This window comes from Cervus canadensis, chromosome 6, assembly GCF_019320065.1.
Source record: "Cervus canadensis isolate Bull #8, Minnesota chromosome 6, ASM1932006v1, whole genome shotgun sequence".
NCBI lineage: Eukaryota > Metazoa > Chordata > Mammalia > Artiodactyla > Cervidae > Cervus > Cervus canadensis.
In genome coordinates this window covers 9,905,907-9,922,607 of record NC_057391.1, presented here as the reverse complement: position 1 = coordinate 9,922,607, position 16,701 = coordinate 9,905,907, and the positions used below count along the sequence as shown (strand labels likewise).

Here is a 16,701-nt window from a genome sequence, read left to right as displayed (position 1 = left end):
TCTTTGGCATTGCCTTTCTTTGGGATTGGAATGAAAACGGACCTTTTCCAGTCCTGTGGCCACTGCTGAGTTTTCCAAATTTGCTGGCATCTTGAGTGCAGCACTTTCACAGCATCATCTTTTAGGATTTGAAAGAGCTCATCTGGAATTCCATCATCTCCACTAGCTTTCTTCATAGTGATGCTTTGTAAGGCCCACTTGACTTTGCATTCTAGGATGCCTGGCTCTAGGTGAGTAATCACACCATTGTTGTTATCTAGGTCATTAAGATCTTCTTTGTATAGTTCTTCTGTGTATTATTGCTGCTGCTTCTTAATATCTTCTGCTTCTGTTAGGTCCATACCATTTCTGTCCTTTATTGTGCCCATCTCTGCATGAAAGGGAGAACAGCATGGAAGTTCCTTAAAAAACTAAAACTAGGGCTACCCTATGATCCTGTGATCCCACTCCTGGGCATCTATTTGAGAATAACATGATCCAAAATGATACATGCACCCCAGTGTTCACTGTAGCTCTGTTAACAATAGCCAGTACATGGAAGCAACGAAAATGGCCATCAACAGAGGGATGGATAAAGAAGATGTGGTACATGTATACAATGGAATATTACTCAGCCATTAAAAAGAACAAAAAAAATTAATACCATTTGCAGCAACATGGATGGATCTAGAGACTGTCATACTTAGTGAAATCAGAGAAGGAGAAATATAATATGATGTCTTTAATATGTGGAATCTAAAAAAGAAATGATACAGGTGAATTTACTTACAAAACAGAAAGAGACTCACAGATTTAGAGAATGAATTTCTGGTTCCCAGGGGTAAGGATGGCACAAAGGGATAGTTAGGGAGTTTGGGATGGACATGCACACTCTGCTATATTTTAAATGGATAACCAACAAGGACCTGTTGTATAGCACATGAAACTCTGCTCAATGTTATGTGGCAACCTGGATGGGAGGGGAGTTTGGAGGAGAACAGACACATGCATTTGTATTACTGAGTCCCTTTGCTGTTCACTTGAAACTATCACAACATTGTTAATTGGCTATATCTCAATAACAAATAAAAAGTTAAAAAAAATAAGTGAAAAAAAAAAAAATAAGTGGTGCTAGGAAAACTGGATCAGTTCAGTCAGTTCAGTCGCTCAGTCGTGTCCAACTCTTTGTGACCCCATGAATCGCAGCAGGCCAGGCCTCCCTGTCCATCACAAACTCCCAGAGTTTACTCAAATTCATGCCCATCGAGTTGGTGATGCCATCCAGCCATCTCATCCTCTGTCGTCCCCTTCTCCTCCTGCACCCATCCCTCCCAGCATCAGGGTCTTTTCAAATGAGTCAACTCTTCGTATGAGGTGGCCAAAATATTGGAGTTTCAGCTTCAGCATCAGTCCTTCCAATGAACACCCAGGACTTGTCTCCTTCAGGATGGACTGGTTGGATCTCCTTGCAGTCCAAGGGACTCTCAAGAGTCTTCTCTAACACCACAGTTCAAAAGCATCATTTTTCTGTGCTCAGCTTTCTTCACAGTCCAACTCTCACATCCATACACGACCACTGGAAAAACCATAGCCTTGACTAGACAGACCTTTGTTGGCAAAGTAAGGTCTCTGCTTTTTAATATGCTATCTAGGTTAACTGGATAGCTACATATAAAATAATGAAATTATAAATTCTCCAACACCTTAAAAAAAACCTCAAAATTAATTAAATACCTAAATGTAGGACTGGATATCATAAAACTCCTAAAGAAAAACATAGGCAGAATACTCTGACACAAATTGTAGCAGTATATTTTTTAAAGTGGCTCCTTAACAAAGGAAGTAAAAGCAAAAATAAACAAATGTGACCTAATTAAACTTAAAAGATTTTGCACAGCAAAGGAAACCATCAATAAAATAAAGATGACCTATTGAAAAGGAGAAAATATTTAAAAGATATGACCAATAAAGGATACATAAATAGCACACATAGGATACATCCAGCATATATAAACAGCTCATACAACTCAACATTAAAAAGAATCATACAACCTGATTTTAAAACGAGCAGAAGAACCAAACAGAATTTTTTCCAAGGAGATGCAGATGGCCAATAGGCACATGGAAAGATGCTCACCACTGTTGATATCAGGAAAATGCAAATCAAAAACACAAGGAATATCCCTTTACACCTGTTAGAATGGGTCTCATCAAAAAGAACACAAATAAGAAATGTTGGTGAGGGTGTGGAGAGCAGGGAGCCCTTATGCACTGTTGGTGGGAATCTAACTCGGTGCAGTCTCTGTGGAAGACAGTATGAAGGTTTCTAAAAAAGCTAGACACAGAACTACCACATGACCTAGCAACTCCACTCCTATGTATACATCCCCCCAAAACAAAAACACCAATTCGGAAAGATATATGCAACCCAATGTTCACAGCAGCATTATTTTACAATTGCCAAGATACAGAAGCAACCTAAGTGTCCATCAACAGATGAATGGATAATGAAGATGTGGTATATATACATAATGGAATATTACTCAGCCAGAGAAAAGAACAAAATTTTGCCACCTGCAGCAACATTGATGGACTTAGAAGGTATTATACTAAGAAAAATATGTTGAAGACAAGCATTGTATGATATAACTTATATGTAGAGTCTAAAAATATAACAACCAGTGAACATAAAAAAGCAGCAGACTCACAGATACAGACAGCAAACTAGTAATTACCACTGGGGAGAGGGAAGTAGGGAGGGGCAACATAGGGGTATGGGATTAAGAAATACAAACTATTAAAAAAAAATAAAGACAAACTATTAAGTATAAAATAAGCTACAAGGATATACTATACAACACAGGGAATATAGCCAATATAGCCTTTAAAACTTGTGAATCACTATATTGTACACCTGTAACATATTACACCTCAATTACACTTCAGTTTTTAAAAAAACTAAAAAACAACTTTCAAAAATGGCAACCATTTGCAACAATGCAAGTGGACCCTGAGGGCATTATGCTAAGTGAAATAAGTCAGACAGAAAAAGACAAATATTACACGTTCACAATAGATATGTGTGTCAAATCATTATATTGTACACCCCAAACTAACACAGTGTTATACTAATTATATATCAATAAAAAAATAGTTCTAAGCATTTAAACAAGACAGAGTACACGTTCCCTACCTGCGAATTCCCCGCACCCCGCCACTGTGTAAGGCAGAGAGGCCCAAGACCACATGCCCTGGGGGTTTCAGACCCTTCTCCCAGGGCTCAAAATAGTTCATTGGGAATAAAAATTAATTAAGGCAAAAGAGGGGAAATGTTGTTACATCAAACTCTGCAGCGAAGCCCCACGGAAGGTCTGCCAGAGCGTGCCCGTTGCCTTCTCGTGGCATCTCAACCACGGCAGGCCCTGCCCCGTGCTCTGCCCTCTCGACTCACCCCAGCTTTTGTTCTCAGTCTCTTACCTGCGAGAAGGTTTTGCATGGCCATCCCGCATCTCATTTCAGTTATTTGGTGCATCTTCCCTGAGTCCCTAAGTCAGCCCTTCGGGGATGCGTCTGGGACACTGGGCTTCTCGCTCTGGCGGGGCCTGCAGTACTGATACCCGGGTCCAGCCGCCGGGCTCTGACTCAGGTGGTTTGCGGCGGGGCCAGGCACTGTGGGTTTTGAGCTTCCCAGGTGACTCTCAGCTGTTGTTAAAAGGCTGGGGCTTTGCTTTCTCTTCCCAGGCTTTCTCTTACCCTTTGTATTCTTCCTGCTCATCATTATAAAGAGAGAGTGGAAGCCAGGGCAATAGCTTAGATCTGGAAGTTCAACATGACACCACTGAAAGAATTTATCTCCCTTGTCTTTGGCCCGGGTTAAGAGACCTCTGGTTCTGGGCCCAAATTCTATCCTCAATGTCACCAGGTCCCAGGAGAAGTACTGACAATATTTCTGCTTATATTTGTGAAACCCTAATCACACCTTTTGCCTCCCAGGATAATCAGTAGTAAAAAAATCTGCCTGCCAACCAGAAGCTGTGGGTTCAGTCCCTGGGTGGGGAAGATCCCCTGGAGAAGGGCATGGCAAGCCACTCCAGTATTCTTGCCTGGGAAATTCCGTGGACAGAGGAGCCTGGTGGGCTACAGTCCATGGGGTCGCAGAGTTTGAGCATGACTAAAGGACTTAATGACAAATCACATCTCTACATCCTTAAAAGCCACACAATGGAGCTGTGATTTCACGTAAATCATGGCCATGCATGGCAAGCTGGGTGTGTGTCTTCTTATTTCTTTGTGTCTCTACTTTCCTCTGCCCCCTCAGTTTTCTTACATTTTAAAAATATCTTTGAATTATTATAAAATATAACCAAAATACCTCTTCATGTTGATTTAGATGAATTTTTTGATCTTTATTGTTATTTTTTTTAAAGATACATTTCTCTCTGAAAGAAAAATAAATGGATTGCTACTTAGGTGGCCTCCCTCCAGTTTGTAAAGGCAGGATGGGGTGACAGAACACTGCCCAGGAGTGACCAGAAGGTCCAGGCTTGCCTCCATCATTCACTAGCCACATGCACTGAGATGCAAGGTCACATGGGCGTCTCTATGCCCAACAAGAAAATGCGGAAGAACGTTTTCATAGCCTGTATCCACAGCCCACAACCTCGGGTCATTATGAAAATCACATGAGCCAGTATTGGTGAACATTGTTTGCGGGGAGGGGGAATGATTCCTTTTCATTAGGTAACCAGGTATACCAGGAGCTCGAATCTTTCTGTAAGAGAAATTTTCCATGCTGATTTCAGTTTCTTTGGAAACGTAGCATTCATTCGTGTGATCAGAGGCCTGGCTGGTCTATGGGCGGCTTTTCTTTTTCTGGGATTGCTGATCAGCAGTCTGTCTGCTGTTTCTGGAAGTTCCATTTCAGAAGGCGGTCCTGGTGGGACTTCATTCTGACATCTGCAAATCACATTCACAGGGAAAATGTGACTCACTCGAGTAACTGTGGTAAGTTTTCATGGATATTGTTCAGGGAGTAGGTGTTGTCTTTGGGCCAAATCACTTGAAATCATCATGACATCAGCCCCTTCACTGAAAGACCAACTGTGCCCCTCAGGAAGCAGGGGAAAGGTGGGGGCTGGGACGCAAGGTTTACTCTAAGAAAAATCGCTTTCCTAGCCCTCCCGAAGTATTAGCTCTAAGGCAGTCAACAAACACAACGGAGCACCCCGAGTCCAGGAGGAGAGCAGTGGAGGGGGACCAAGCAGGTCTGGGACCCCCATAAACATCCCAATACAAACTGAAAGAGCTAAGGTGACTCAGCTGCCATGAATGGGGAGAGACAGACAAAGCCTGGTTGAAACCCCATGGATGAGGAGCATAGGAAATTCTCCTCCTCACGCCCTTTTGTGGCTACACCTGACATCACTAACTGGTCATCCCATTGTCTGCAAGTGACCCTGGACACAACTCCAGAATCCTTCGCCACTCAGTTTAAACAGCTGCTACCAATCAATCCAGGATGTTAATTGCATGTTCCCAGTGAAATGGTTTCAGTTACCAAATCAGTGCATGGTGTTACTTGGTCAGACACTCAGATCACATCTTCCTCCTTCTCGTCTTCATCATTATTGTCACTTCTGTACCTGTCATCATAAAGCAGATGAGAACAGGCTCCTGAGGGGCCTGCAGGCAAACGGGGTACCAGCCTCCACCTCCTCTAGTGCAGGCTTTCTTAAGGCAGCTCAGTGGGCTGTGATAAGTGAGAGGGAAAGTTGCTCAGTCGTGTCTGACTCTTTGTGACCCCATGGACTATACAATCCATGGAATTCTCCAGGCCAGAATACTGCAGTGGGTAGCTGTTCCCTTCTCCAAGGGGTCCTCCCAACCCAGGGATCAAACCCAGGTCTCCCACATTGCAGGCGGATTCTTTACCATCTGAGCCACAAGGGAAGTGATAATGCAGCTGTCAAAGCTGGTGGGCCAGAGACAAGGCCACCTGCCCTCCTGAAGTAGATTCATGAGCATCTCTTTCCACTGCAGCCAGATGAAGACTTCTACCCTAGGCTCATGCCAAGGCATCTCTAGTATACGAGCTGGAAAAGAATATGTTGTTAAGGTGTGAGTGGAGGGCAGACGTAGGACAAGATGAAACTTTTTAAAAACATGCATGGCGAAAACCACCACAATATTGTAAAGTAATTAGCTTCCAATTAAAATAAATAAATTAATTAAAAAAATAAATCCATTTAAATAAATAAAAACATTACTTTTAAAGGAATAGAATAAAAACCCTAACTTGCAAGTCATCAGTTTCAATTACCCTCTAATTCAGTGCTGGAGAGAAATAATGTACCCAATCAAATTAGAGAAACCCAAGTGCCCTGGGCTTCCTAGATGGCACTAGTGGTAAAGAACATGCCTGCCAACGTAGAAGATGTAAGAGATACAAGTTTGATCCCTGGGTCGGGAAAATCCCCTGGAGGAGGGTATGACAACCCACTCTGGTATTCTTGCCAGGAGAATCCCAGGAACAGAGGAGCCTGGACAGACTGTAGCCTCACAGGCTACAGTCCATGGGGTTGCACAGAGTCAGACAACAACTGAAGTGACTTAGCATGCATGCATGCAAGTGGCCTGGATTCATCAGGAAACACAGACCGCTGTACGGAAACGAATGGACTCACCACTGAGCCCTCCAGCACTCCCCGCTGGACGGCCAGGCTAACAAGGAGCTGAGGCATCAGGAGAGCCAACTACATGTGCAGTGGGTGTGTGTTCACACAGCCTGGTCCAACGTGAATCTGAGGGGACAGGGGACAGGCTCCGATTCATTCACACTTGTCATCACCCTTGGTCTCAGCAACCTCTGTGAGAAACAAAGATTCCCAGGGCAGTGAGTCAGTCACTAAGACCAGAAAAATCAGAGAGAACAGAAGTTACCCCATTTCAAAACTGACCAAGAAGCAGGCTGTGAGTACATCCCCACTAAATATCCAAGGTCCTTCCCCTAGAATCTGAACAGTGGATGTGAAGAGGGGTTGGGAGACCTGAGCTTGTTCAAGAGCTGCCCAGTGGGGTAAATACGGACCTCAAACTTTGGAATCCTAGGCCAAAAGGCACTAGACCCCCAACTCTAGCTTCATTTGGGCTCTATATCACAGATGTGATAGAAATCAAGACTGGGGGTGTGATAAGAAAGGAAGTGAAATGTTTTAGACGTAGAGAAGAGGAATACAGGATACAGATGGGAGGAAGAGGCTGATGAGAAGGTAGTAGAAATGTCATTAATGTCTCCTCATTCCAGAGCAAAGGGGGTGCGGCTCTGTAATTAGCTCTTTTACCCCGCCAAACCAGTCAACACATCGCAACTCAGCCTGGGCCTGTGCTTTCCCAGAATCAGTCCATTACATGCTTCTGGAAGGGAAAGGGAGGGTCAAATGACCAACCTGCCCAGGTTTGCTGGGACTTTTCTGATTTCAGCATAGTAAGTCCTGTGTCCTGGGAAATACTTCAGACTTGTGCAAACAAAACAGTTGGTCACTCTGCCAGAAGGGAAAGACGGAGGGAGGAAGCCAAGGAGGAGGGAGGAAGGAGTGAATTGAAGGAGGTCCAGTGGACCCGGCATGGGAGCAGCCCACCTTCTCAGCGAGGTGGTGTTAGCTGAGTAACCGTGTTGTAGCCACGCATGCCAGGAAACAAACTCACTCAGAAGGACATTGCAGATAGTGGCGGGCCCAAGGCAGAGTCTCCTCTTAGCCAAGGACCCCGACCAGTTTTTGTGAAAACCTTATATACCCTAAGTGTACTTGCTCAAACCCACCTCCCCAAATTCCTTGAAACTAGTCTGGACAAGGTAAAAGAGAGATACGATCAAAGTCAACCCATGATTCATGTGTCATAAGACTAGATAAACAGTGGACATTTATCAATAGGCCTGTGGTCATAACCCGATAAACATATAGGAATTTACAGAGATAATTAGCATATTCTTTTAGGCAACGGAGAGCCCAAGTACAAGTCCTGAGGGTCTGGTTTCCCATTGGTATGCCACTTCTATAGACACCGGGTGCAAAGCTCAGAGTCCATTGGGAGGGTGAACATGCGTGTAGCCTAATGCTCACAGCCTGGCCTAAGACGGAGTCCAGCTCTGTTTCCTCCTTCAGCCGGTGAGCTGCTGGGGACTGGGGAACATTCCATGAGCTCATCCCTGTAAAGGAGAAAAGAGACGATGGGCCAGCCATGATCCAGTCATAATGGAATTCTGAAAATAGACTTATTATATTCCTTCAGGGAGCATCTGTTGAGCACCTGCCCTTTGGCAGATTCTGTGCTGGATGTTGAGAACAGGGAAGTAAGGACAGGCCCTGCCTTCCGGGAGCCAGAGGAGGCAGGACACGCCGAGGGAACCCGCCGTGCGTGTCCTGCTTCATCCCCTGGGTGGAACTCTGCGCACACTCACAGTGGGCAGCTTGTCTGCTGGGGTGGCAGACACCCCATCCACTTTGGGGATCTGAGCGCACAGCGTCACTACCTCTGAGATGGAACTTCACTGTGCATTCCCTCGTCTGTAAAACCCACAGTGTAAGAGGGCTGTGGGCTGGTTGGTTTCAAGCAACATGTAGGCCTTCTTAAAGTGCTTCTCTGGTGGGTCAGCTAGTAAAGAATCCACCTGGAATGCAGGAGACCTGGGTTCAATCCCTGGGTTGGGAAGATCTCCAGTATTCTTGCCTGGGAAAGGCCATGGACAGAGGAGCCTTGCAGGCTACAGTCCATGGGGTCACAAAAAGTTGGATTCGACTGAGCAACTAAGCAAAGCATAGCAGACTTTCTCAGAGGGCGGTTAAGAGGATCGCCAGGCCCCTCATGTAAATTAGACTTGATATCATGGCCAGATGGACATGAGGCTGCCAGGACCTGCGGGGGGCCAGCACCAGGAGGAGAAGGATGCGGGGTTTCCATTGAGCTCAGGGCAGATGGAGCTAATCCCCAACAGCACTGCCTGCCCCATCCCCAGCCCTCTGGGGCCCGTGGCCAGGCAACTGTCTCCTTGCCCAGGGACGTGGCACAGCCGGGCCCGGGTCACCACACAGCATCCTGCCTTTCTGCTTTGCTCCTGATCTTCTGTTCTCAGACCCACGTCGCGGCCCAACAGGGCTGCAGTGCTGACTCTCTATCAAGGCCCACAGAACAGAGACTTGGAAAATGGTGAGTGCAGCTGACCGTCTACCTCTCGGGTGGTCTCCAACCTGTCCTGAGAGTCAACCTCCACAGATCTCATACTGTATCTATTTGGATCTTAGTAACAGACGACTGATCTCCTCCCTAAACTCATGCCCCACCCAATCCCCTACAGGGCATTCAGAGAGTGGATTGGTTTATAGAAAGAGAAATATCATCTCTTTGAGTTGTTTCAGATCTCAGAAACACTGTAGGAGGCACTCTGTTTTTACAGATCAGAGGGAAACAGACATGGAATAAGTCTCAGAATTAAGATAAAAATCACCAAGCTTATAAATGATTTCTTTCCCTCTCCTTTTATCTGTTTATAGAATTTCTCCTTCCTTCGCTCCCTTGTTTCTGGCCAGGAGCTGGGATTTTCTGCCTTCTGGGAATTCACATGTAATTAGTTTATTACTATTCTAAAATCAAAGCAAAGACTTGGAGTTCAGCTCCTTAACAAGCAGGGTCATACATAGATAAAACTCTTCCTCAATTTCCTGCCCATTGCATCTCTTATTAACAAAGTATTTAAACACAGTATGCTCAGCAAAGAGGGAGTAATGGGGAGGGCCCAGGGAAAGAGGAAGGAGTAATTAGAAAGCCTTTACAGAGGAAGTGACCTTCAAGTTGAGATTCGAAGGATGAATAGGAGTGTTGTTGTTCAATTGCTAAGTCGTGTCCAACTCTGCAACACCTCCGACTGCAGCCCGCCAGGCTCCTTTGTCCTCCACGATCTCCTGGAGTCTGTGCAAATTCATGTCCTTTGAGTTGGTGATGCTATCTGACCATCTCATCCTCCGCCACCCCCTTCTCCTTGAGTGTACTAGTAGTTAAACTTGAACACAAAAATTCCCAGCAATCCATGAGCAAGAGAGTCAAAAGCATGAAAAAGCAAGTTTACAGCAGAGCTCCCACTTTCAGGGTAAACACAGGGTTCTATGTGTAGTTCACCACCCAGGCTGGGGTGCTTCCTTCCACAGACTCTCCGGCCTGCAGTCAGAGTTCACGTCCAGACTGCTGCCCCTTCAGATGCCGTCCGATCCCATATTCCCTGTCTGCAATGGGGATAAGAAAGTGAACTAACATTAAGTAAAAAGCTTTTCTAAATTAAGGGTTAAGACAGAAAGACTGTGTTCACACATAACTAGAAACTTCCACTAACCCAAAGGCCCCATTCCCCAAGCCGGCGAGCTAAGGGAGCTTTGGCCTCTCTCTGTTTTGCGTTCTTCCTCCTGTTGGCTCCAAGGCCCTTCCTCGGGGTGCCCGTGCTCCCATCTCTGCAGCAGCGCCTTCTTCCCTTCCTCGCTCCGCTCCGCCCTCTCGCTTGCCAGTGCCTGACTCAGCGGAGATGTGTGGGATCAGGCAGGGAGTGAATCAGCGAGTGGAGACTCAGAAGGAGCTGCACCGTCCATGTACTCCTCACTCGCTAGGGTGCCCTGAGTGCCCCCCCAACTGACTGCTTTGGGTGAACCTATTTTTGTAGGTGTGGCCATAATCCCAGACTCCAGACTTGAGGATAAGAAGGCAAGGCTCATGGGATGGACAGTCAGAGAGATTTATGGTTCTGAGGGAGGAGATTGGAATTTTGACAAGACACAGCTGGCTGAGGGAGTGAGCTGGAAGATTCCTCCCTGGGGTGAAGAAGAAAGGCTGGGGGGGGGGGGCGGTCTTTAAATAGCAGGTGGCTTCACTGTTTCTATAAATGAAAACAGTTTTCACTGAACACTGATTACGAAAATGGTCTTTTATTAGATAGCTGCCTCAACCCAAAGGACGGCCCTGGAGGCGCTGGCTGGGGAACGTTCCCTGCAGCTCATAAACATGGTTGACTGCACCTCACCTCCCGCCAGAAGCATTTATTTCTTTCTGCTCAAGGACTCTGCATGGGCCAGGAAGCAGAGACCCGTGGGGGTAGAAGGACAATATTAGGCCAGGGCTCGGCTTCAAACACTGCCGGATTTAATTATTCTTGCCATTTATGTACTTATCTGAGAGTCATTCATCCTTCTTTTGAGGAGATTGAAAAAGAGATCCATGTGTTCTGCCTCGGGGTCTGGGGGAGGGCTGGGAGGAAGGCTCTGGGAAGGGCAGAGCTTGTGAAGATACCAGCAAGTCTTCTCTCCATAAGGCAGAGCTGAATGTAATTGGTCTCTCCTTTCTTTACTTAACTGAAAAAGCCCTTCTGAAATGACTGAGGTGGCAGGAGACGGAGGAAAGCCCTTCTGAAATGACCGAGCTGGCAGGAGACGGAGGAGCACGTCCGCTCTGAATAAACCACTTGCCCTCCAGCCTCCTTGCTTGGAGGAAGCTGACCCCAAGGTCTCGTGGCAGGCTGGAGGAACCCACTCTACTCACCAACTTCCCAGGGAAGCATGGCTGCCCAAGTGGTTGAGAAAGCAGACAGGCATGAATCCAAACCTTACCGCCAAATCCCCACGCTGAGCTGGGGGTCGCTGGTATTTCCCAAGAAGGAGTGAATAATAACAGCTGACATTTATTGAACACATACTATGCGCCAGGCACAGTGCGAGACATTTTATATCCATGAGCTCATTTCATTCCAACAACTCCATGAAGTAAGTTCTATGTTCAGAGGAAGCTGCCAAAAAGAGAGGAAAAGAACTTGCTCACAGAGACACAGCTGGTTAGTGACAGAGCCAGGATTCCAACCCAGGTTGGTCAGAAGTCTAACACTCTTAACCATCCCCTACACTGCCTCCCTTCACGCCAGATTGGAAAGGGGCTCAGAACATGCCCACCTCAAACAGGCCACTTTGGCAAATTAACTATTTCAAGGTAAAGGCACTTGAAAAACTACAAGAAGGACACTGCCTGTCCTTCTTTTTCTTAAAAGCAGGAGATGGAATTCCCACATGAAAGATGTCTTCCTCATAGAAAACAAACTTATGGTTACCAAAAGGGAAAAGGTGGGGAGGGATAAATTAGGAACTCGGGATCAACATATATATACACACTACTATTCACTGGAAGAACTGATGCTGAAGCTGAAGCTCCAATACTTCGGCCACATGATGCAAAGAGTCAACTGACTGGAAAAGACCCTGATGCTGGGAAAGATAGAAGGCAGGAGGAGAAGGGGATGACAGAGGAAGAGATGGTTGGATGGCCTCACGGACTCAATGGACATGGGTTTGAGCAAGCTCTGGGAGATGGTAAAGGACAGGAAAGCCTGGCCTGCTGCAGTCCATGGGGTCACAAAGAGTTGGACACAACTGAGCGACTGAACAACAACAATATATAAAGCAGATAACCCACAAGGGCCTACTGTACAGCACAGGAATTCTGCTCAACATTTTGTAATAAACTGTAAGGGAAAAGAACCTGAAACAAATATCTGAATCACTTGGCTCCATACCTGAGACTAACATTCTGTTGTAAATCAACTACATTTCAATAAAATTTTAAAAAAATTATAGAAAGATGTCTTCCCTACACCAGAAGGAAGTAACATTCGTGTCACCAAGGATAAGCTGAGATGGAGTGAATTCTACACAAAAAGATCTTGATAAAAAAAAAATTCTTATCTTCCATTCACCTCCCCACATAACTTATATAGTTTCACTTTATAACTGCCTCTCTTTGTTTAACCTAATGTAAAAGCAAGTAGGTTTCACCTTTTGGGGTCTTCATTTCTTTATGAGGGCTCCCAGGTCACATAAAATTCGTGTTAAATAAATGTGTATGTTGTTCTCCTGTTGATCTGCCTTATGTCCATTTAGTTCGTAGGCCCAGTCAAAAAGAACCCTAAGAGGGTAAAGGCCAAAGTTTGCCTCCCCTACAGCTGATGCCTTCAAAATTCACCCTGTTCTCCCGCCCTCATTTTATCTATGCATCTGCCTTCCCAGGCTTTCCTATGGACAGGTGGTACTGCAGTGGGGACTCCATGTAAATAGCAGATTTCCTTGGGCAGGTTTGCTTAGTATGGGACTTTCTGCTGAGACATATCAGGGATATTACCACTTTGAAAAATGCAAGCAGAAGGTGTGTGCAATCCATGTGCTAGGAGGCAAAAAGGGGTGTGAGAGGCTACCTAGTTGAAGCACCCTCTTTAGAAACCTGAGAGGACAAGGCAGCCATAAACGAGGTCATGACCCTATCTAACTTAAGTCTCTCCAAGAGAGAGCCTGTGTCTAGAGGCACATCATTCAAGAATATCTCACAGAATGAAGGCCTCTCAAATGTACATGTTGTAAAGCCATTTCAGCCAACTGAGGAAAATTGATTTCTCAGCATGGAAAGAGTTTTGACAGAAGCCCTGGAAAAAACACCAGGTCTTTCTTGGACACTTAGTCAAATAAATTAACTTGGAGGCTCAGCTGGACTCCCCAAGCAAAGAGTGTGCAGCTTTGAAAACCGTTCTTCTTCCCCCCAGAGGGATGGTAAGCAAACAGACACCCAAACATTCCAGAAGCAGGCCTCCTGCGCTGTGTCCACTCCCCAGGGAGAGCAGCAGGCAGCTCATTCACTTCCCAGATGGTGGGCTTTGGAAGACAGGGGCTGGCTACTTCCCAAGCCCTTTCCTGATTGCCTGACTTTGGCTTGGGGATCAGGGTGGAGGCTGCTGCTCTGAGAAATGCATTTGCTGTTCGGTTGCAAAACATCTCCAAGTGATTGATGAACCAGCCCCAGGGAAGAAGAAATAAGTCACCAGCATCTGAAATACAGCCACCTTGAGAAGAAAATATTTCACCCTTTCAGGAAGCCCCAAGACACATGGACATTAATCAGAAGAGAATGACAGAGGATCAGATTCCACTGCAATAGTAGGGACAGAGGGTGGGCAAACAAGAGCCATGGTCCTCGTAAGGAGATGAATAAACCGTGACCTTTGCTTTCCCCGGAGGCTAAATGTCCCTAGTACTTGATCCAGCCCCCCTCAGCAGCCACAGCTCTTTCTTGGCAGATGCTGTAGGCCAGCCTCGGGACGTCAGGTGGCAGCCCTCCAGTCCGCAGGTGGAAAGGTCACACACACTGCTGGCTCAGGGCACACTGCTGGGTGGGACAGAGCTGAGTCCAGAGCTGGCCCCTCAGGGAAGCCACCGGCCTTGTTCAGGCCAGATCACCAAACTCTGTGTCCCCATTTTGTGACCTTGTGATGACAAGGTCACCTCTCTGGGCCTTGGATTCTTTTTGTAGAGAAGGTAGGGATCAGGGCTTCCCTGGTGATTCAGTGGTTAAGAATCCACATGCCAACGCAGGGGACCAGGGTTTGCTCCCTGATTTAGGAAGACCCCACGTGCCCTGCCTGGAGCTACGAAGCCCGTGTGCCATCACTATGGAGCCTGTGCCCTAGAGCCTGGGAGCCGCAGCTCCTGAAGCCCGTGTTCCCTAGAGCCACCGCAGTGAGAAGCCCACCACAGCAACTGGAATAGCCCCTGCTCACCGCAACTAGACAAAAGCCTGTGAAGCAGTGAAGACCCAGAACAACCAAAAGTAAATAAACAAAATTTTTTTTTTAAAAGACTAGACATGTGTTGCCACACCTTTATAGACTAAATATTACAAGACACTCAATAATACATAATTTCAAATAGACCTTCTTCAAGCTTGGGGTCCCAAGACGATGACGAGTTTCGTCATTCGCATTCCAGCTCTGTCATCTAAAAGTGCTGGGACCTTGAACAAGCTGCTAATCTGCCAAGCCTTGGTCTTCTCATCCCTACCTACTTCACAGAGTGATTATAAGGAGTGATGCACGAACAGCACTTCATACCGAAGAGTTGGATAAGCACTGTAGTAGGTGACGAGGGCTTGAGTTTCAGCCGTTCAGTCCTTCCCCCTCATTCGACTGCATCCTCTGTAGCTCCGGAGAAGCATGGAGAGACGTCAGGGGATCCGCCCGAAAACCACCGGATGAAGAGATGAGTGTTTCTCAGACTTTCTGAGATCAGATCCAGGGGACCAAACTTTAGGCGGTATGTGCAAGTCTCCGGGCTCCGTGCTTCAGCTGCACCCAGGGTGCTGCCCACCTTCAGGGTCTCTAGGGGCAGACTGGAGGAGGACCCCAAGAGGCCTCTCAGCTCTCCTAGGCCAGGATTCCACCTCTTTGTCAGCCTCGATCAGGGTCAGGAGCCCCGCTCAGATAACGCCTCGGGCTCAAGGCCACTCCTCCAGGCTGGTGCAGAATAGCCCGTGCCCAGGTCTGAGGTGCCAGCTGGAACAGCTGGGCTTGCCCTCTCGCTGACCTCCAGGACTCTGGCTCTCACTCGAAACCCATGGCCCTTGCCACTCAGCCTCAGCTGACTTTCCTGGCCCTCACATGTGCCTGCCCAGAACCAAGGTCTCTGCTTGACCTCCCCTTGGCTTGGCCTGCTCTGTTATTGCCAGCATCCTGGTGGGACAATTTCATGGGTGGAATCAGAAAGTGTTAGACTAAGAAATCTCAAGAGATGCTATTTTCTGCCTAGTCTGTTTTCTCCCCATGGGTCAATTTGGCTGCACTTTTATTTTGAAATAAAAGAACCTAGAAACAAATGAGCACACACCTTATTATTGAGAACCATCTGCAGAAAATCCCACGGAGCAGCTCCAAGGTCAAAGCTTATCTGTTCTGCTTCATACACAAAACAGCCAGCAAGCAGGCAAGATGGGAAACTATAAGAAATTTGGGTAAAAGCAAGCATCTTCTTTTCAACTGAATATAAGAGCCTGAGTTCTCTCTGCAACCCAAATCTTGAAACTAAGAACATTTATGTTTCTCACAGAAATAACAATGATCCTATTGAGTTGGCCGGGATGGTCAGGGAAAAGCCACAGCAGCCCTGCAGCTCATGCCTGGCTCTTTCCTTCTCTTTGATCCCAGATTCTTATTTTTTCACAAAGTGCCATCTGTTCTTTCTGAAACTTTCACGTAAGAAAAACAATTTCATTTCTTGAAATTGTATATCTTCTGTCTTTGCTCCAGCCTGGTTCCCTCTTTCAGCATAGGTGAAGGTAAGGGAGGGCATCAAAGCTGAGTTTCTATTAGTACTGTGTATGACTAACTCCCACCAGAAAGCCCTGTGATGCCAGGCTACTGAGTAGTGTTCTATGTAGACCCACAGTATCGTTGCCTTTGCTCTGTGTGATGATGGAAACGTTCTGTATCTGCATTGTTCTCTAGAGTGGCCACCAGTCACATCTGGCTTAGGAGGTCTTGAAATGTGGCTAGTGCAACTGAGGAACTGAATTTTTTAACTTATTTCACTTACAAGTGAATTTAAATCTAAAGTTAAATATTTAGACATGTGACACAGTTTAGGGGATTCAGTGTGTGTGTGTGTGTGTGTGTGTGTGTGTGTGTGTGTGTGTGTGTGTGTGTGTGTGTGTGTGTGTGTGTGTGTGTGTGTGTGTGTGTGTGTGTGTGTGTGTGTGTGTGTGTGTGTGTGTGTGTGTGTGTGTAGGGAGTCTTTAGACGAGGTCAGTGGTGCTAGGCGGCCTTTCACCCTGTCCTCCTCTCTTGATCTTCTCTTGCTCCCTGGTCCCCCCAGGCACCACCACCAA

At 46.4% G+C, this 16,701-nt stretch overlaps 1 long non-coding RNA gene across 6 annotated transcripts; it reads right to left on the bottom strand.

Annotated features, from left to right (window-relative positions):
• Nucleotides 1-4,271: 4,271 nt before the first annotated feature.
• Nucleotides 4,272-15,356, bottom strand: LOC122443014. 6 transcript variants are annotated; one of them, XR_006269869.1, is made up of 7 exons: nt 14,883-15,356; nt 11,622-11,797; nt 8,100-8,185; nt 6,663-6,844; nt 5,911-6,071; nt 5,537-5,621; nt 4,272-4,935 (listed from the first exon to the last, which is right to left on the bottom strand). It is a non-coding gene; the product is annotated as an uncharacterized LOC122443014 (long non-coding RNA). The 6 variants fall into 6 exon arrangements; XR_006269870.1 differs by having other exon boundaries at nt 14,933-15,356; XR_006269871.1 differs by lacking the exon at nt 11,622-11,797 and having other exon boundaries at nt 14,933-15,354.
• Nucleotides 15,357-16,701: the final 1,345 nt, after the last annotated feature.